This window comes from Thamnophis elegans, chromosome 7 (genome assembly GCF_009769535.1).
Source record: "Thamnophis elegans isolate rThaEle1 chromosome 7, rThaEle1.pri, whole genome shotgun sequence".
NCBI lineage: Eukaryota > Metazoa > Chordata > Lepidosauria > Squamata > Colubridae > Thamnophis > Thamnophis elegans.
Window position 1 is genome coordinate 25813717 of NC_045547.1, and position 19324 is coordinate 25833040.

At 37.7% G+C, this 19324-nt stretch overlaps 1 protein-coding gene across 1 annotated transcript in view; it reads left to right on the forward strand.

Annotated features, from left to right (window-relative positions):
• The window catches only part of BTBD11 (BTB domain containing 11), a 205440-nt gene that overhangs the window by 104945 nt on the left and 81171 nt on the right, over positions 1–19324 (forward strand).

The window sequence follows — 19324 nt, forward strand, 5'->3', positions numbered from 1 at the left end:
TTCCCAAGGTTAGCCATCTCAGTACATCTATATAGGCCACTAAGTTGAGGAAGACTGCCATAAAACAAGGGCACATAAGACAGAGAAGGTGACATTTTCTAATAAAGGCATCTGGTAGGAAGGACATCAAAAAACATCTCATCTGGTATTTTGTGGAAAGAGAATATCAACCAACTCTAATCCATGAAAGCTTGGGAATTAGGAAGGGCTGAATCTAAAAATTTGGAAAACTATGGGTAGGAAAAAACTATAGTAGATAATACAGTAGTTGTCCAGATAGATAAAAGTCTGAGTGGCTAACGTTTGGTAGAGTAGCCATGAAGGATTTGGAAAAAATATTCAGATGCCAGGATATACAAAGGATGGAATGGTGCAGGCAGTGGTTTCTCTTATGATACCCCATGGAAGTGAAAGTTGGACTTTGAAGTAGCTAGATAAGAAGACCTTTTGACCTTTGATCTTAGAGAAGACCCGATCATACCTTGGACAGCCAAGAAAACAAACATATGGATCATCAAAGTTTTCACTTGAGGCACAAATGAATAGATTGAAGGATCTGAAGGATTAGGTTGGAGACAGATCTTCCTGGAGAAAATCAATCTACGTGATCAGTAAGAGATAATACTGGTTTGACTGAACATAATCATCAATCGGTTTAAGAGATATTTAACAAGCAACAAGATTGGCCTATTACAATTATAATGTATAGGTACCAATTACTTCTCAGCTGAGAGACAAATGGCTTTTAGTCCATTATGACATGTGAGGGGAGGTACAGATATAATATAATAATATAATTACTTTACTGTCATTGTACATATACACACAGTATTCCCATACAATAAAATTCACATAACACCCAGAGACCAGGCCCAAGACACATGACAATCCCCAAACACAACCCCACCCACCAAAAATTCCCCACCCCGCTAGAATTTGTATCTAGCCAGGCAACCCAGAGCTTTGCAGTAAGTATTTTTTTTAATTACTTGGGTTTTTTATAACATCTGCAATAAAGAAAGGTTATCATTACTTATAGTTGATCACTACAGGCCATGTATCCATAATCTCACTAGGAGTTGAACTTGATGTGAAGGAGACATTACCCTTAAGAAAGCGTATGCTTAAATTGTCTAATTATGTAAATATATTGGAGTCTGTGTGTCCTCTATATACTTTTCTCGCTTAGAACAATGCCTTCTGCTTAGGTTTTCTTTTGTGAATGTCGGTGCCAATAACTCATTTGCAAAAAAGACAGTTTTAAAGGCTGCCATAAATTTTTTGCCTGTTGGCATTTCAAACTTGAAAAACTATTTAACATGAAGTTTTATTAACTGTAGCTACAGCAATTTCAGAGACACTGGTTATGTTGGAATCTTTCTTGACACAGTGTGCTCATAATGTTCTGAGGGTGTCAAAGACAGTATGATCTATAGCTTTTAATCAGCTAATGGTTTGATTCTGTCTATAAACGTTAGTGCATTTAGTATTGTTAGAACAGTAAAGATTTGCTTAACTTGGAAGAAAATTAGATTGGTTTTAGACTAAAGCTACAAAGAAATGTTGAGGCTTTGGAGTGACATAGCAGCTAATGTGAAATACTTTCTTAAATGGTTAATTTGCATATTACACTAAAAAAAACCACAAAATTGTTTAATCACAGTTTGTAGTCTAGGTCCACAGAGAATCTAGATCACAAAGAAACCCAAGTCATCCTTTATATATTTGCTTGACATCTTATGAGCCCTTCAAATATTGCAAGATCTTGACATGATTTTAGTGTTTTATGTGAAAACATAATAGCATATCTCAGTAGTGAAACTTATAAGAAATCTTATAAGATATTGTCCATTTCTATAAATAAGATAGAGCTAAGCCTTACTTAGCAGCTGCCTTGTTCCACAGTGATGAAAAAGTAATTTTATGATCAATCCTCACATTTACACATTGCCGAGGTGGCGCAGTGGTTAGAGTGCTGTACTGCAGCCACTTCAGCTGACTGTTATCTGCAGTTTGGCGGTTCAAATCTTACTGGCTCAGGGTTGACTCAGCCTTCCATCCTTCCGAGGTGGGTAAAATGAGGACCCAGACTGTGGGGGCAATATGCTGACTCTGTAAACCACTTAGAGAGGGCTGAAAGCCCTATGAAGCGGAATATAAGTCTAACTGCTATTGCTATTGCTATTGCTATTACAACCTTTGCAAATCTGTAAAGCAAAGAAAATCTGAAGTAAAATCATAAGCACAGTAATGGTTTAACTTAGTGACTGCTTTGTTTAGTGATGGTTGCTGGCCCCAACTGTAGTAGCTAAACAAGGAGCGCTTATTTTTGAAAATTGGATTATAGTGCCTAGATCAGTGATGGCTAACCCTTTTGTTGTTGCGTGCCAAAAGCAAGGTGCACGAGACCGCCCACGCATGCGTGCATGACCCCCCCGTGTGCATATCACCCTCTATGCATGCACACGTGATTCCCACGCTTCCCCACCCCTCATTCCTTCTGCCCCACATGCAACCCCTCACACATATGTGCCCACGAGCTCTGTACATGCCCTGCCTCTGTACATGCATATGTTTCTCCTGCGTGCCCCCTGCCCCCATGCATGCGCGGCAGAGACCTGAAAACCAGCTGGCCGGCGGGAGGCGTACATGTGTGGTGGACTTGAGCTGGGGCGACTGCTTGCGTGCCGGCAGAGAGGGCTCTGCTTGCCACCTGTGACACATGCGTCATAGGTTCACTATCACGGGCCTAGATCCTGAAAAGGACTGTTGACTTCTGGTTTATTGAATAAATGATAATAACTGGGTTTGTACAGCATGCATAATCTGAGATTTATAGACCATAGTAGCTGGACTTATATTAGGAGAAAACCCTCCTCTAGTGTGTGAAGACATGGGTCACTTTAGAATATTTTAAACTTGGGGGCTATTATGACCTACTCTTAAGGGAGAAAGCTTTTCCTGTGATGCTAAAAGAGCAGAGTGGCATTAATCAAGCAGAAAATTCATAGCCTCACCTCTGAAATCAGATGGGGAATGAGTGATATGTATTTGATAGCTTCTTTCTACTCCTTATTGCTTAACTGCACAAAGTCATTTCATCTCACTGTTTACAATGCAGTGTGTTCAACAGCCCCTCTCACAGGAAAAGGGTGGATTGAGGCACTGTATAGAAGGGGAAGAGGGCAAGAATTTACCAGGCAATGCCTGCAGGGAGAAATGTTCAAGCTGACTGCCTGGCTAGATTATCGCAATGCTATCTTATCTAGCATTTCATCTTGTTTTTTAAAAAAAACATAAAAATGGAATAGAAGTGGTATTTAAATGGCAGTTAATTAGTCTACCCTTCACTTTATTCTTGGCTGGTGGCAGTGTGGATAATTTTGTTTCATGTCCTATCCTATTCACTAGTGCATTTTGACAGAATAATGCTTGAGCTTTGTTGAAAATATGGAAGATATTGTAGATATCCCTGCCATGAACATTTTTGTATTCAATGAGTGGTATCCTAAGAATTTTAGGAATATTTCTGTTTCATGTTAATTAGCAGTTCGGTTAGATGTTATTTGTGTCAACATGGCTTTTGTTAATATCAGTCTTATTTGTTTCAGTTTATTTAATTCAGTATTTAATTGAATTAAATATTTATTGACTTTTTTCTTGATTCAAATGTCCTTACATCTTCTTGGCCAAAATAAAGATAATAGCTCAACTCCTGTGATTATCTAGTGATATCAGTTTCTCAGCTTCTGGGGTAGTATCCACAGATGCTGATTGTGACTGAATATGTTAAAGGTAAAGGTTCCCCTTACACATATGTGCTAGTCATTCATGACTCTAGGGGGTGGTGCTTATCTCCGTTTCAAAGCCGGAGAGCCAGTGTTGTCCGAAGACGTCTCCGTGGTCATGTGGCCGGCATGACTAAACAGCAAAGGCACATAGAATGCTGTTACCTTCCCACCAAAGGTGGTCCCTATTTTTCTACTTGCATTTTTACATGCTTTCAAACTGCTAGGTTGGCAGAAGCTGGGACAAGTAACAGGAACTCACTTCGTTACGCGGCGCTAGGGTTTCGAACCACTGAACTGCCGACCATCTGATCGACAAACTCAGCGTTTTAGCCACTGAGTCACCACAATTGGGAAAAAAAGACTAAGAACAACTGATTCTAGACCCAACATAGTCTCATTTTTGTAGTGCTGGTAGTTATTACAATGCCTTCTCCCCACCTTTCCTCAAAAGTTTAGGGTGGCATATGTCCACATCACATTATCTTCACAGCACATCTTTCAGGTAGAGTTGATTGGGGAACAGTGACTGTCCCAAGGACTGTGTTCGAACTTTGTGCTACAGTGGGGATTTCATTCACCAGAAGTTACTTAGTAAATATAAGGTACAAGTAATATTTATTTATTTAAAATGTATTGGCGTCCAACTTCAGTAGACTTTGGGTGGCATATAAAACTAAAACAAACATAAAAAGAGCTAGAAATAATAAAGAGATTTAGAGATTTTAGAGATTTTATTAATATTTGTATGCCGCCCTTTTCCCTGAGGGGACTCAGGGCGGCTCACACAAATAACTCAACAGGCAGCCCAGACTAAAATGCTCAGCTAACAAAACAGAAGCCATTAAACAATGACAAATACCAACTCCAGGCCTGGGATCAAAGCCAAGTTTTCAAGGATATCCAGAACCCCAGAAGAAAGAGAGGCCGCCATCCTTATCTTTGGAAAGATGTTGTTCCAGAGGGTGGGGGCTGAAAGAGAGTGGGCTAGATCTCGCAAGAGGGCAATATTTACTGGAAAGGACTACTAGAATGCCCTGTGGGGAGAGAAATGATTGAGATAAGCAATCTCTCAGGCATCCAGGCATTATGCCCTTATCTATAGGGTTGTATAGATAACTAGCTGATAAACTGGCATTGCCCGGGTATTTATTTATCCTAATCCGTACATTTGTCATCAAAAATAATCCCAGACCAAACGTAATTTCTAATGTTGGAGACCCCTTGTGGAGTACTGTGAAGCCATTACCATGGCAACTCCACCGCTGTACAGTAGAAGCCATTTTACGGCAGTACAGTAGAAGCCATTTTAAGGCACAACAGGCTGTATCTTAACAGAACACCCCCCCCCCCAAGCATCTTAAATTATACCTGGAGGCCAATCGGCAACTATTACAACTCGCACAGCAGTGGTGACACATGAGCACACATCTAACCAGCTACAGTTCCAGGTGCTGTTCAAAGGTAGCTCCATATAGAGTGTATTGCAACAATCCAACTTTGAAGTGACTAGGATATAAGTGACTATTTGAAGTAGGAATTTCTCTCATATTCTCTCACTCCCATCCCTCGGTCTCTTTAAAAAATGATAGCCTTAATGATAGTACTTCATTTTTCTTGAACTGATCCATTGCTCCCCTCTGCTAGCCCACTTTCCCTGCATTCCTCAGTAAATTCTGCCATACCAATATTTTTCTCTCCTACAGTGCCTTCCCAGACCTCCTCTTGGTTCTAATAAGTCTGCTACATTCATTGTCTGCACCTCCTGACTTCCAGCAAACCCATTTATCTGTTGCTTGGAGCTTCTCTGTCTTTCTGCAGTATCAGGTTTTCTTTTTCTTTCATTCCACAAAGTCTGAAAATGACAGAAATATGTGGACCAAGGTGATGCTGGGTAAGAGAATATCCCTTTCATCTGTTGATGCTTTTGAAGCTTAAGTGCACACTCTTACAAAATGTTGCTTCGGGCATCTGATGCTCTTGTAAGCCTCCTCATGTTGGGAGAAAAGCAGGATGGAAACACAAAACAGAACAGAACCAAATGGAAATTGTAATAAAATGTTTTGATACAGAATACTTGAGTTCATATTTCCAACTAGCCAAGACGTTAATCTTAATTCCACTCTTACCAATTAATTATCATGATCAAGAGTGGATGGAAGGGAGTTGAAAAAGTGAATATGATGGTTGTGGTTGCCTATGGGAGGGAAGCTTAGATTTCATGGTCATGGCCTTCTTCATACACATGCAGAGTCACTTGCAGATACTTTCAATAACCATTCCATGGGAATTGCTCTCATTGGGCTGGATTTTGGAACCTCCACACTATTAGATTTCCTGCCTCCAATCTTGACTGTAGGTGACATGATAACAATGTTCACACCTCTCAGGGGTTGCCACAAAGATGAAAGGGTCAAGCTATTCTCCAAAACACCTGAAGGCAGGTCAAGAAGCAATGGATGGAAACTAATCAAGGAGAAAAGCAACCTAGAACTAAGGAGAAGTTTCCTGACAGTTAGAACAATTAATCAATGGAACAACTTGAAGGAAGTTTTTTTCTACAAAGGGTTGGACAACCATTTGAAGTGGTATAGGGTTTCCTGCCTGAGCAGGGGGTTGAACTGGAAGACCTCCAAGGTTTCTTCCAACTCTGTTATTCTATTACTCTGATTCTGTAGCTATTTTGACTATCTTTGTCAAGGAGTCACAGTGGCACAGCAGTTAGAATGCAGTACTGCAGGCTACTTCTGTTGACTACTGGCTGCCTGCAATTTGGCAGTTTGAATCTCACCAGGCTTAAGGTTGACTCAGCCTTCCATCCTTCCGAGGTGGGTAAAACAGGTCCCAGATTGTTGGGGGCAATATGGTGGCTCTGTAAACCACTTAGAGAGAACTGTAAAGCACTGTGACATGGTACATAAGTCTAACTGCTGTTGTTATTGCTATTTGTAAAGATGGGATATGCAGACATTACCTAACAATTTAGGAATACCAAACAGTACAATTTTTAATTGTACTTTTTCTCATTTTCTTATTACTTTGTATTTGTTGTTGTTATCCTTGCTATAATGCTTGTTTCACTAAAAAAAGAGAAGTTAGAAAAATAGATTCAAGTGGTAATACCTCAGAATCAATTGGCGGCTGAAGCAGAGCAATAATCTAGATAGCTGAGAAGTAGGGATGCCACATTGTCCTGACCAGAAGTAATTGGCTGAGATAGAAAGAAAGCAACTAATCACAAAGGATCATAAGTTAGAATGCTATTTGCCAGTGATAGACTTTCTGCTTCACCTCATGTGGAGATGATCGGATGAAGGCAAGTGAAAACTTCACATTCATTTTCAGATGGTTCTGAGATCCTCAGGCTGAACTGATCTTCTCCGTAATATACTCTGGATTTGATGGTGGAATTGCTACACATTTTGAGAGTGGGAGACATTGTTGACCTACACATGGAGAAAGAAAATTTGCTTCCTTAATGTATTCTCTTTACTATTTTGGTTTCCCCCAAAAGCACTGAATGAGAATTTGAAGAATTGCCACCTGGCCTCGTGCCCGCAGTTCCATGAATCATAAGAAGAGCCATTTTTAGTGTGCCTGCCACATTTAAAAAGTTTCAACATATAAGCAGAAATTGGTTTTAGCTCTACTATCAATGCTTTCTTCGCTGGCTTCAGATCTTCCCCCTCCCCCCATTTTCTTCAGTGGCGATATCTCAGTTGAGCATTTTTCCAGATGTCAAGTGGGTTTTGCTCAGTATATTTTTAAAAATGCTTGCCTTGTATATTTTATATTTATGTGCAGAAATGAGTATCTCAGGAAGAATACACTTTAATTGATACAAACCAACCTTTTGGATATTATGATTGCAGGCAGAATTTCTTTCTGCTCACTGTTAACTGTGTCACTTTATTCTCATTCATTCTTGTGAAAGTTGCCATACTTTAAAATAGAATTCTGCATAATTTGGTTACAAAAAGCAAGAAAGGGGAAGAGCATAACTAGTTGAAAATATGATTCTCTTTAATACCCTATTCTGATTCATGATTCTTTTCTCAGTATTGATATTTGATCTTACTGTTGCAATTATGTGTGCTAACCTTGTCAAGCAGTTTTGCTTCACAATTGATAATTCTTAATTTGGAGGGAGAAAGTTTCTATTGGCTGGACTAACCTTTCATAGGTTAGTGTCTTCCAGGTGTGTTGGACTACAGGTGCTAGAATTCCCAGATGGCACGGTCAATGGCCATAAAGTTTGTGGAATCTGATATTTTAGATCAATACATAGGCAAATCATCAGTTTGTGGAAGGCTGAGCTAGACACGTACACTTTGATAACATAAGAATCTGTCTTTTAAAGAATAAGACCACTGTTTCATCTGATCACTGTTTCTATATCTATAACTATAAAAATGGCTCTGTGTATGTATGTTCCAGTATAACTCTGGAACACCTTGAGCAATTTCAACCAAACCTGGTACAAAGATGACTTACTCTCTGGAAAAAAATACTGTGGGGATAAGACACCTCTAACACCCCTTGGGGGTGTGTTCTGTTAAGATACAGCCTGCTGTGCCTTACAATGGCTTCTAATGTACTGCTGTTAAATGGCTTCTGCTGTACAGCACAGTGGAGTTGCCATGATAATGGCTTCATAGTACTCCACAAGGGGGCTCCCTTTGGTAAGGGGAAAATCCAACATTGGAAATTACGTTTCGTCTGGACATTTTCTGAATATATAAATAAATACCTGGGCAATGCCAGGTTAACGACTAGTTGTTATAGAAAATAAAATAAATCTTTCTTGTGAGGGTCATATTTTTGGAGGGATAATCTGTTTCGCATTGCATGTTCACGAGAAAATGAACTGAAGTTTGGTGAGGGATCAGAGTTTAAAAGAGACAGAATAATTTCCTAGATATCCCTATTTTACTTTGATTTTCCAAATCTCTTCCCACTTCTCAGAAAGGGCAGGTAGCTTTTCTAGAAGTCTGAATTACTTGCTTGAGAAGGGCTTCTTAAATATTATGGCAAGCTCTTCACTTAGTCTTAAAGCTGCAAGTTGATTGCAGCAGGTTTAGTTTAATTGGTGGTAGTGCCAGTTGTTTACAGTTAACTCTGCTGTTTCTATTACCTTATCATCAGCATATCAAAATATTTATATAAGGATACCCTTTAAAAATAATTATATAAGAATGGAGTCACTGAAACAGTCGCCACGAGCTTAAATGGACTCCCGGGGGGTGGTAGAGGACAGGAAGGCCTGGAGGAATGTTGTCTATGGGGTTGCGATGGGTCGGACACGACTTCACGACTAACAACAACAACAACAACCCTTTCCATTATATTGTCAGGATGGTCTTTTCTCTTGCTGGATCATTCCATTGTGGCATTATGCTGCTTCATCCCCAAAATTCTTCATTATGAAAATAAGATGTAGAATTAAAATCTGGATAATGAATTTGCATCTAATCATTACAACTAGTTACCAATCTACTAGGTACCATAATGTGTGAATCCATCCAGAGATGTCAGAGGACCTTGCTGCATTCAAATATTCAGGGTTAGTTTACCCTGGTTCATTTACAGACCTCTTCCTTAATCTGTTTTGTATGTTTTGGCTCCAATGCACTGTGAGTTAAATTTTGTGATGTGCTGAAATATTAGACTGAATGTCAAGAAAGATTACTACTCAGGGATATTTGTAGTTTCATGCCTCTTGGTGCGCCTAAAAGCCCTGAGCATATCACAAGATTGCTATGCTCCTTTAGGGGGAAAAAATTCTAAAAGCTGTATGCTGAGCTGTAAATTGTCCTTTAATTTGGAGTGCTAGCCAAATTGCTTTTTGCATTTTGTATGAATAAGCTTATTATAATAACCCAGTTAATACACACCCATCTCTCCAGCTGCTCTATTTACATTGATGTATGTTGTTATTTGGACCACCTGGTCAAAGACACCATCTGTTTAAAATTAATTAGGCTTTAACTAAGATGCTTCTTAGTCTTTTTCTTCGCTTTCTTCCAAATCCTTTCCAGTTCTTTCAGTTTGATGACCAAAAAGAAGCAAATCATCTAGCAGATAAAAAGCAGTGTCATATTGGAGCTGAACTACAGTAAATCCTGACAGAAAAGATGTATGCAATCTAAATCCAGCGACTTTGACTTCTATTTTTTTTGGCAGTGTTATATAGCAAAAGAAATAGGACAAACCCAACCAATGCGACATTAATTGAGTGAAGCAATGTGGTACATATTATCTAGCACTGAATGACGAAAAGTCGGAAGAGATGAAAGAAGTAAGAAATATTCATTTCAAAATCTAAGTAAATTGAAAACTTCTGTCCTGGCCAGAAGAATTGATGTAGCAGATTCTGAAAAAAGATCACCGAGTCTAAGTTAAAATGCATCCCTTGTTAAAATATGCTTAGCTTAGTTTTTATTCTTATGCGTAAGGATGAAAGACATGTCACAAGTCAAACTGGCAGCTAATAAGGAATGAAAAGTATCTGCAGTCAATTCAACATAATAAACAGCTGCACAGTTGAAACAGGGGGCAAGATTAATAACATACACCAAGAAAAAGTTTAAATTTGGCAGCAAGAGAAAGACTTCATCTGTGGTAGTCACAGTTGATGTTGGGTTCTTATCTTTTATCAGCTTCAATAAGTATAATCAGTAACTAATAGTTCAATAACATGAAGAGAGAGAGATATTGTCCACCATACCCACATAGGAAGGACATTCAATAATTGGAGCTGGAGTGGTACCGTTCTTAGAATGCAGTATTGCAGGGTAATTCTGCCGACTGCCAGCAGTAAAGCACTGTCTAAGTGCTATTGCTATTGGGACAATGCTGTAGATAAGAGGGAGCCAGCTGGTATAGTAGTTAAGGCATTAGACTGGAAACTGGGAGACAGAGAGTACAGGTCCTCGACCGCAATTGAGCCCAAAAATTCTGTTGCTGAGACATTTGTTAAATGAGATTTGCTCCATTTTGCGACCCTGCTTGCCACAGATGTTAAATGAATCACTGCCAATGTTAAGTTAATAACATGGTTGTTAAGTGAATTTGGCTTCCCAATTGACTTTGCTTGTCCAAACATCATAAAAGCTGATTACTGCAATCGTCAAAAAATTGAGACAGTTGCCAAGCATCTGAATTTTTATCATGTGAGGGTCTTTTTACTTTGGTGTTCTGCTTAAGAATCAGATATAAACACTACCTGGGGCAAGATTTGTTTCTCTAAAATATTGCCCTATAATTCCTTCTGGTAAATGTTAAGCAATTGGCATCTACATTGTCATTGTGTCCAATTCTTGCTCTCATATTAGAAAAGTCATCATGCAATGTTTAGTGGGCAATGCAGTTCAGGAATTAAAATATTATTGTAAGGAGTTGGTTTGCAGTTCATTTCTTCTGCAGGAAATATGCAGTGCCTCTATTGACTGGTCTGCAATATTCATCAGTGCAAGAATTGAAGATCAAGAATAAAATAAAGATAGGGGATAATAACATTGAGAGCTTCTGCACTGGAGACAAATCCCTTGTGTGCCTACTCACACTTGGCCTAATAATAAAGCATTCTATTCTAAGTATTCTATTCTAAAGAGTTTTCCTCTAGAGTACTACTGTCAGCCTCTGCTTCGCTATTTGCTTTCGGCTGCCATTGAAACGGGGAGGGGGAGGCATGGTATTTGGGAAGGGAAGTTTTAAGTACAGGAGAGTTTGTGAAAAGGGAGTTTTGTTCTCATCATCTACTGCGCATGCTGAAGATAGTGGATGGGCCTGCCAAGGCCAACTGACCTGCATACCAACCTGAAGATGTTTTTTGAACTCACATGACATCTGAGGGTTTTGCAGACAAGGGATGGGGTTACCAGGGGGAAGGGAGTTGGGTCACATATTGATATCTATGATTACATGCGCTTTTGCCTCAGATCTTGCTTTGCTTAGCTGCTATCTTTTCATAACCAGTAAAAGTACTCCTAATTCTGCAAAATGGAGTTAAGTGGCTTCTTTTTTGGTTGCTGAGGGAGGCTGGCTTGACAACTACAGTTAATTGTTGTTGTTGTTCTTGTTGTTGTTGTTGATGATGATGTTTATTTCACAGTCAGCCAGATTTAAACTGGATTTTACATTTTTATCCGCCTATCAAGTCCTTTCCAAGAACTTGGGATAGGCAAATGTTGTTGATGGTGCTAGAAGTATCGTTGTAGGATATAAGATATTCCAAGTAAAGCTGCTTTTTGCAATTGACTGATAGCAATTTTGTCATGGCCAATTGTATTCCAATGGTGCTCCAGATGTTTTGGGATTGCATCCAAGATGTTTATTAGTATTGGTATATCTTTGCTTTCTTCTGCTACAATTGTTCTATTTCCAGATTTTTGCACCAACATCACCAAGGGTCAGGCTTAAAGTTTGGTCAGAAGCATTTGTTTTATTATGTGATGGTGTTAAAGCACAGACGAGGCATTTCAGTAAATATTTCTCAATATTGATAAGAACTTTAAAAAGAGTCCCTTAATACATGTTCTCTCAATATTATCGACCAAACCCAGGGAAGTGTAGCAGAAGGAGGAACAATAATTTAAAATACTTTTAATTTTCCTTTAATTAAAAGACTTGCTTAATGAAATGGCACAACAGTGATATAACAATTCTTGGCTTATTGCAAAATATTAATTGGTAAAGAAGCTAAGTTGCACTAAATGTTGCTGAGAAGTCTATCTACAGTGTTTTATTTTTCACTTTATCACTATGGGAGAAAGTGGTAGAAATCCTGGGAGTGGGGTGAAAAGAGGGATCATCCTAGAATCCTCACGTAGCCACAAGCAAACTAAAGCCATCCCACCTTGAGTGCTGTTGACTCTTATCTATAACTCTAACCAGCTGCTGACGATTAGATGAAAAGATTCTTGTACAAAAGCTATAGCAATACATCTGTTTAATTGAACCTTCACAGGTGGACCTGGCATGTTGTGCCTGACAGTACCCCTCCCTCCACCTAAGGGATTGTAGAAGTATACATAATACTGTAATTACAACAATAAGACCGATCTCATAATCCATAGTCAAAATTAATTACCATAAACAATAGTAAGCATAATAATAGATACACTGATGACAGATCTTAGATATCTACCTCTTAAACCAGGGGTGTGAAACTGACAGCCAATGGGCCAGATGCGTCACACGCAGGCCATGCCAACCCCAGCTCCACAAGTGGGGAAAACATCACGAACCATCATGTGATGGCAACGTGACATCGTGAATTTGACACTCATGTCTTAAACCATTCAGTTTTAAGTTTAAAAAAACCCCACCATCATATTTTGGCTTTTGTTTATTAAATTTATACGTTGCTCATCTCCCCGATATGGTGACTCTGAGTGGCTTCCAGATCATAAAAAGATAAATAGAAAACCAGTCTCAAGTCTCTTCAGTTGCAGCATCTCTCTGGTGTATTTCTTATTTCCAGTGTCATTACTGTCACTGACATTGGAAGAGAATGGACCAGCTGGACAGAAACAAAATTCCTGCCAAAGGAACCTGCAGTTTTAAGTGTTTTATTCCATCTTGACAGTATATTATGTCATTTTTTCCTCTTTCTCTCTTGAATAAATGCACAGAATCAGAAATATTTAGTTTAAAATTAGTTTAATAGTAGTCTTTGACTACTATGTGCTTTGAGACTGCAAAAATAGTGCTTTGAGACTGTAAAATGTGCTTTGAGACTGTAAAAATAGAGTGCAATTCACCTTTAGATGTCCTGTTTCTGTTTGTTTGACACAAAAGGCAGATATCAACAATGAACATCAGCACATGATTTACAAACAAATAACACCTCAAAGGGGGAAAAAACTCAGGGTAATAAAGTGATTTAGGTATTGCCCTAAAACAGGAAAAGCTAAATTTAAATTCCTACATATCCAGAAAAGCTCAGTGGATGATAAGAGTCAGTCTCTCTATCTGATCCTGACCAATGAATGAAGATACTACATTTGATTTTAGCTCAGGGCCCAAAAGCTGACATGTAGAAAAGCTAAACATTTTGGATACAAACACATGTATTAATCCAGAAGATTTAAAAGAATGACGTACAATTGAAAGCAGAGCTTTTCTTTTGGGACTGATGGACAGGGAAGTAGAAAAAAAAATCATGTAACTTTGTTTCCATATATAACAATTACAGTGAGATTATTATATGCTCAAAAGTGGAATGGTTTGGCACTCACTCCCACTCCCTTCCCATGGAGGAATGGTTGGTAAATATGACGTAACATGCAGAGATGGTTAAATAACTTCTTTACTAGAAGAATGATAATATCTATATTTATGGCTGACTGGAAACCTTTTAAAGACTTTTTGCATGAAGCAGGAAAAATGCACTGATGACTTGTGGGTTTGATGATTAGAAAAAAACTTAGTAATAAATATGAGCATTTTATTGCAAATATAGAGTAAGAGACAACTTTTGTGACCAAACTTGTATTTTCTGCAAAGGAAATTGGAAGCTTCTTTCTTGTTCCCTTCTATTATTTTTTTCCAACACTTTTGTCATTTCTTTTTTCTTTCTTTCTTAGATTTTTTATGTGTTAGTTTTTATGTTCTCTTTTATGTTCCCTTTAAAACTTTAAATAAAATTTATACAAGAGCCAAGATGTGAATGGAAATTAAACACAATGCCCTAAATTTTCCTGGAGGAAAATGGGAATGGAGAATTAAATCAAGGCTTTTCCCTCATACACAAAAAATAGAAATTCAGAAGTGCTTTTTAGTTCCCTTTCTCTCTCGGGAAAATAAGACATGCTCATTTTTTAAAATTCACAGTTGCTTACTTTTCTAAAACTGCATTACATATGGAATTTCTGCTTAAGCAAAACAAAGAAGCAACATTACTACTTTAGAAGCATAATTTATAATTGTGCTATCTCTATGAGACACAATGAAATGTTTCTATTATTCATATATGAATACTAAAAAACAATATTGTGTTTTTAAGCTGACCATCAAAACATTAATAAAGTTGTCTTTCTGTGAATTCTGTTCTTATCTACCTAGTCAAAAGGGCAACTAATAAATGGATTTGTGATCCCTCAAGTATATTCTGGTCAATGGCATTTTCTGTTATTCTTAGATAAAGGCAGAACACTGGAAATCTGGAAAAAAAAAACGTATATAAGAATTTATCAAGGTCAAATGAGAAATTAAGAACACAGATTTAAACCACTGGTCAATGATCAAAATAAAGTTTTTGTCTTCTTTCAGATTTAAACTATGTTAAATTATTGAAAATAAGAATACAGAAAGAGTCACAGAAGGCTGCACCTAAACTTCCCTTAGTGATCAGCTAGTGCCTATTGAAAACTCAAAAACAGAATAGGAGCACATCAGTTTGTTTTCCAGCAACTGGGAAACATCAGTTGTCCTCTATAGCCATTTTAAGTAGTAACATTTGAAAAGTTTTATGTTTCAAGGTGATCTCTACATTCCACTTGTAATGGGCTATGTAATAACCCTTGGCAAAATGCTTTCGGACTTGTAAGATTCTGTTAGTGTAACCTTACAATAAAGATAATATCAGTATCTGTTAGTTTTGGGTTTCTGGCCCAGATTACCTTGAAGGGTTGATACCACTATAGGATATTTCTAAATGGATGAAACAACAGTGCTCAAAGGAGTGAGGCATTAATTTTTTTCTCTCTCTGTGTGTGTTCTTTTTAATTTACTATTTTTGATGCTTTCTTTCTATAAAAAAAAAGGAAAATACTAGTTTTCAGCATGGTTGGACTAGATTTTTAAATGTACAATTCAGGGGTGGGTTCCGGCTGCTGCTACTGCTGGTTCGCTCAGGAACGTGCGGGGCGGCGCACTTCGCACATGCACAGTGCAACAAAAATTGCTCTGTGCATATCCAGAAGGCAAAAACAAGATGGTGCTGCCTATGGCGCCACTGAGAGAACCAGTTTGGGGGTGTGGCAGGACTAGGTTGCTGCTGGTTCCAGCGACCCAGGCCACCAAGTTATTACCGGTTCGGCTGAACTGGTCCGAACTGATAGGAACCCACCTCTGCTACAATTATTTTTCCAATTGGATTGATGAGGTAATTCTGGCAATTGACTATGATGCAGTAATACAGCTGCACAGTCTGAGGGTTTTGGGGTTTTTTTTGGCTAGAGAAGTTTAGTATATAAGTATAAAAGAAATATATCAGCAGATTATAGTTCAGACTAATTTAATTGAAGTTTGGCATAAGAATCCATAGCACGGGTTTGTAAGTTTTATTCAACCATGCATGTTTCTATTCAAGTTTACATTTTGCAGTTGTTTCACTCAATTACCCAGACATAATTAATAATGTCACTATTGCAAATGTCTGTTCAGGTCATGACAAGCTAAATATAAGTTATTTATATGTTTAAAAGATGTGCATTCAAGACATCTTTCCATACCTGCATGTATTTTTAAAACACACACACAAACCTTCTTTGAACATTTAAGTGGTAGCATTGCAATGGACCCTAAACATTTGGTTGCAGAATTGTGGCTAGGATTTATTCCTTGGTGCCAAAATGCATTATACATGGCAAAAATAAAGAAAACATAATTTATTTTAAACCATTTGGGACAGATTTAGAAATTAATATACTGAAAACATAACCGCCTCTTTAAGTGATTTCTTAGTCTTAATTTTGAGACTTTATAAGGATAGTACTGTATATAACATCTATCTGGCTCCAACAGATATTACAGGTAGTCTTTGACTTACAACACTTTGTTTAATGACCGTTCAAAGTTACAAATGGTATACTGAAAAAAGTGATTTATGTCCATTTTTCACACTTATGACCACAGCAGCATGTGATCAGAATTCAGATGCTTGGCAACTGGCATGTATTTATGACAGTTGTCGTGTCCCAGGGTCATGTGATCACCTTTTGTGACTTTCTAACAAGCAAACTTAATGGGGAAGCCAGATTCATTTAACAACCATGGTACTAACTTAACCACAGCAGTGATTCACTTAACAACTGTGGCAAGGAAGGTCCTAAAATGGAGCAAAACTCATTTAACAAATGTCTCACTTAGCAACAGAAATTTGGGGCTCAATTGTGGTTGTAAGTCGAGGACTACCTGTAGTAGACTTCTTGGAAAGCAAATAGAAATAAAGCCTTATTTGACTTTCTTATGAATTTTGAGATAAAATAAAATCTTAGATGTAATATGATTTAATCTTGTTGCATGCCTTTTGAAAACACATAGACTTTTATATTGCAAAGTTCATTTTAATTCATTTCTTATAGCAGCAATATTGTTTTCTCTTTGATATTAGAACAATCCTTAGGTTCCTCTAATAATTCTACATGTTGAGTCTAGAGGAAGGTATTTATTTATTCATATTCATTTATTTTTCTCTCAAAGGCTTATCCTATGAATAAGGAAAAATGGAAGGGATTTTCAAAAAGGTATATCTTTTTGCATTGTTGGTTACACAAAGACTTTTTTTCTGTATACATCACAAAAATCATGAATAGTTTTTAAAGCTGTGTGCACCAGATTACTTTTTCTGCTTATTTGAACAATTTGCACAAAGTTCAGAAACCCACTTTTTAGGCAAAATGTGGATCAAGTTAGTAGTTCAGAACTGATATTGTATATGATGTTATTTGATGCAGTGGTAAATGTAGTTTATATAATTTTCTTGGTACTTAGAAACTTCCTTTTAAAAGGGTAAAAAAATCAAGCAAAGGTTACCTGTTATATTTAATATGCTATCTATCTCATTTATTTCCAGCAAATGTACAATATTAAATAACTATTCATATATAAAAAGTAGACAAATAAGAGTGATTAAAATGAGATCATCTTACTGTATAGGACTGAACGAAATTACCAGTGATATGTGAAATTTATCTAGTAATGAACAATAGCCCTGCAAACCATATGGAATGCAGATGTCCCTTAAGGCTTCTTAAAGGTATTAACCCTAAAATTAATGAAGAAAGTATTTTAGACTAAACAAATGAGAAACATAATTGAATTTTTAAAAGAAATCATGAAATATGATCTCCTTTGTACAGTAATTAATATGTACTTTTAATATAAGAAGATGTACATCTTCTTACGTACAATATGTAATCAATCGTATAATCGTATATCTTCTTATGTACAATTGGTAATCAAAAGAACACAGAGAAAAACTGTATGGAAAACAAAACAAAGTGAAATATCCTTCTTCCAATTGCTTGAAACAGTGTATTTGCAGAGTGCTTTTCATTCTATGTGTCATTCAGCCTGTCCTTTTTTCCCTCTAGTGTTTGCTAAACAAAGCTTGAAAATTCTTTGATAGAAAAATAATCAACCCTGATGGCTGGTGTGGCTTCAATTGTTGTTGATTATTTCTGCTGTAAAGCATAAGAGCTTTGCAAAATACATGCTCCAGATTTGTTAAACTAAGACAAAGCCTGAGTCCCAAATCATAGGCCACAATATAAATATGAGTCCTGTAAGAGTTCACCTAGTGCAGGGGTTTCAAACTCAAGACCCGTGGACCGGATCCAGCCCACACTGGATCCACCCTGGAATCAATGAATGACCGGCCTGCGGTGCCTCTGCCAGCAAAAACGGAGCTTGGGAGTGGGCTGCACATGGCCTATTTTCAGCTACAATGGTCTATTACAGCCTTCTGCCAGTGAAAATGGAGCCCAAGGAGGCGGCTGATCTAGTGGTTAAGGCACCAGTTTCGAAAGTGAGAGACCATGAGCTATGTTTTTTATTGGTAGAGGGTTGAAGAAGGCCATCACGTGGGATGCTGTCTACAGTTCCATTGCAAAACATGTATTGCACAATAACATTATTTAAAATGATGTTCCTTTGCCAACAACTGAGGGTTTATTCCAGTGTTTCAAGGAAACATGTTTCCTTCCCTATTGTGGGCAAAAAAAGCAAACCCTGTTGAATTCCTGTTCCATACATTTTCCAATCATGTTAATTATCTTTCTCCAACCAAAGTACTTTTTAAGTGTATATTTAATGCAGCTGTTTATTTACTGTCGAGTCTAAGCAGACTTAAGCTCAGTAAAATTTCAACAGCTACCCTGTGGATAAGTCCCCCCTCACCTCCATTAAATCTTTACAGAATATAATTCCAAGATGCATTGCTTGGCTTTAAAAAGAGATTAAAATAACATTCCAAGAATACCAGTAGCTGATAAAAACGTTGAAAAATGATTTAGGGAAATTCTTTCTAAAAAACGACATTGAGGAGAGAAAGGGAGGGAGGGAGGGAGGGAGGGAGGGAGGGAGGGAGAGAGAGAGAGAGAGAGAGAGAGAGAGAGAGAGAGAGAGAGAGAGAGAGAGAGAGAGAGAGAGATGGATGATAATGAAAGGCAAAGCTTTCCTATTTTGAAAATTAATGATGGCTTATAAAATGTCACCCAGTCAGCATCCTCATAAATTTCAGACAAACATCTATGCATAATTCTGGACATTAATATGTAGCACTCATAGAATCTTGCTGCTGCTTATTA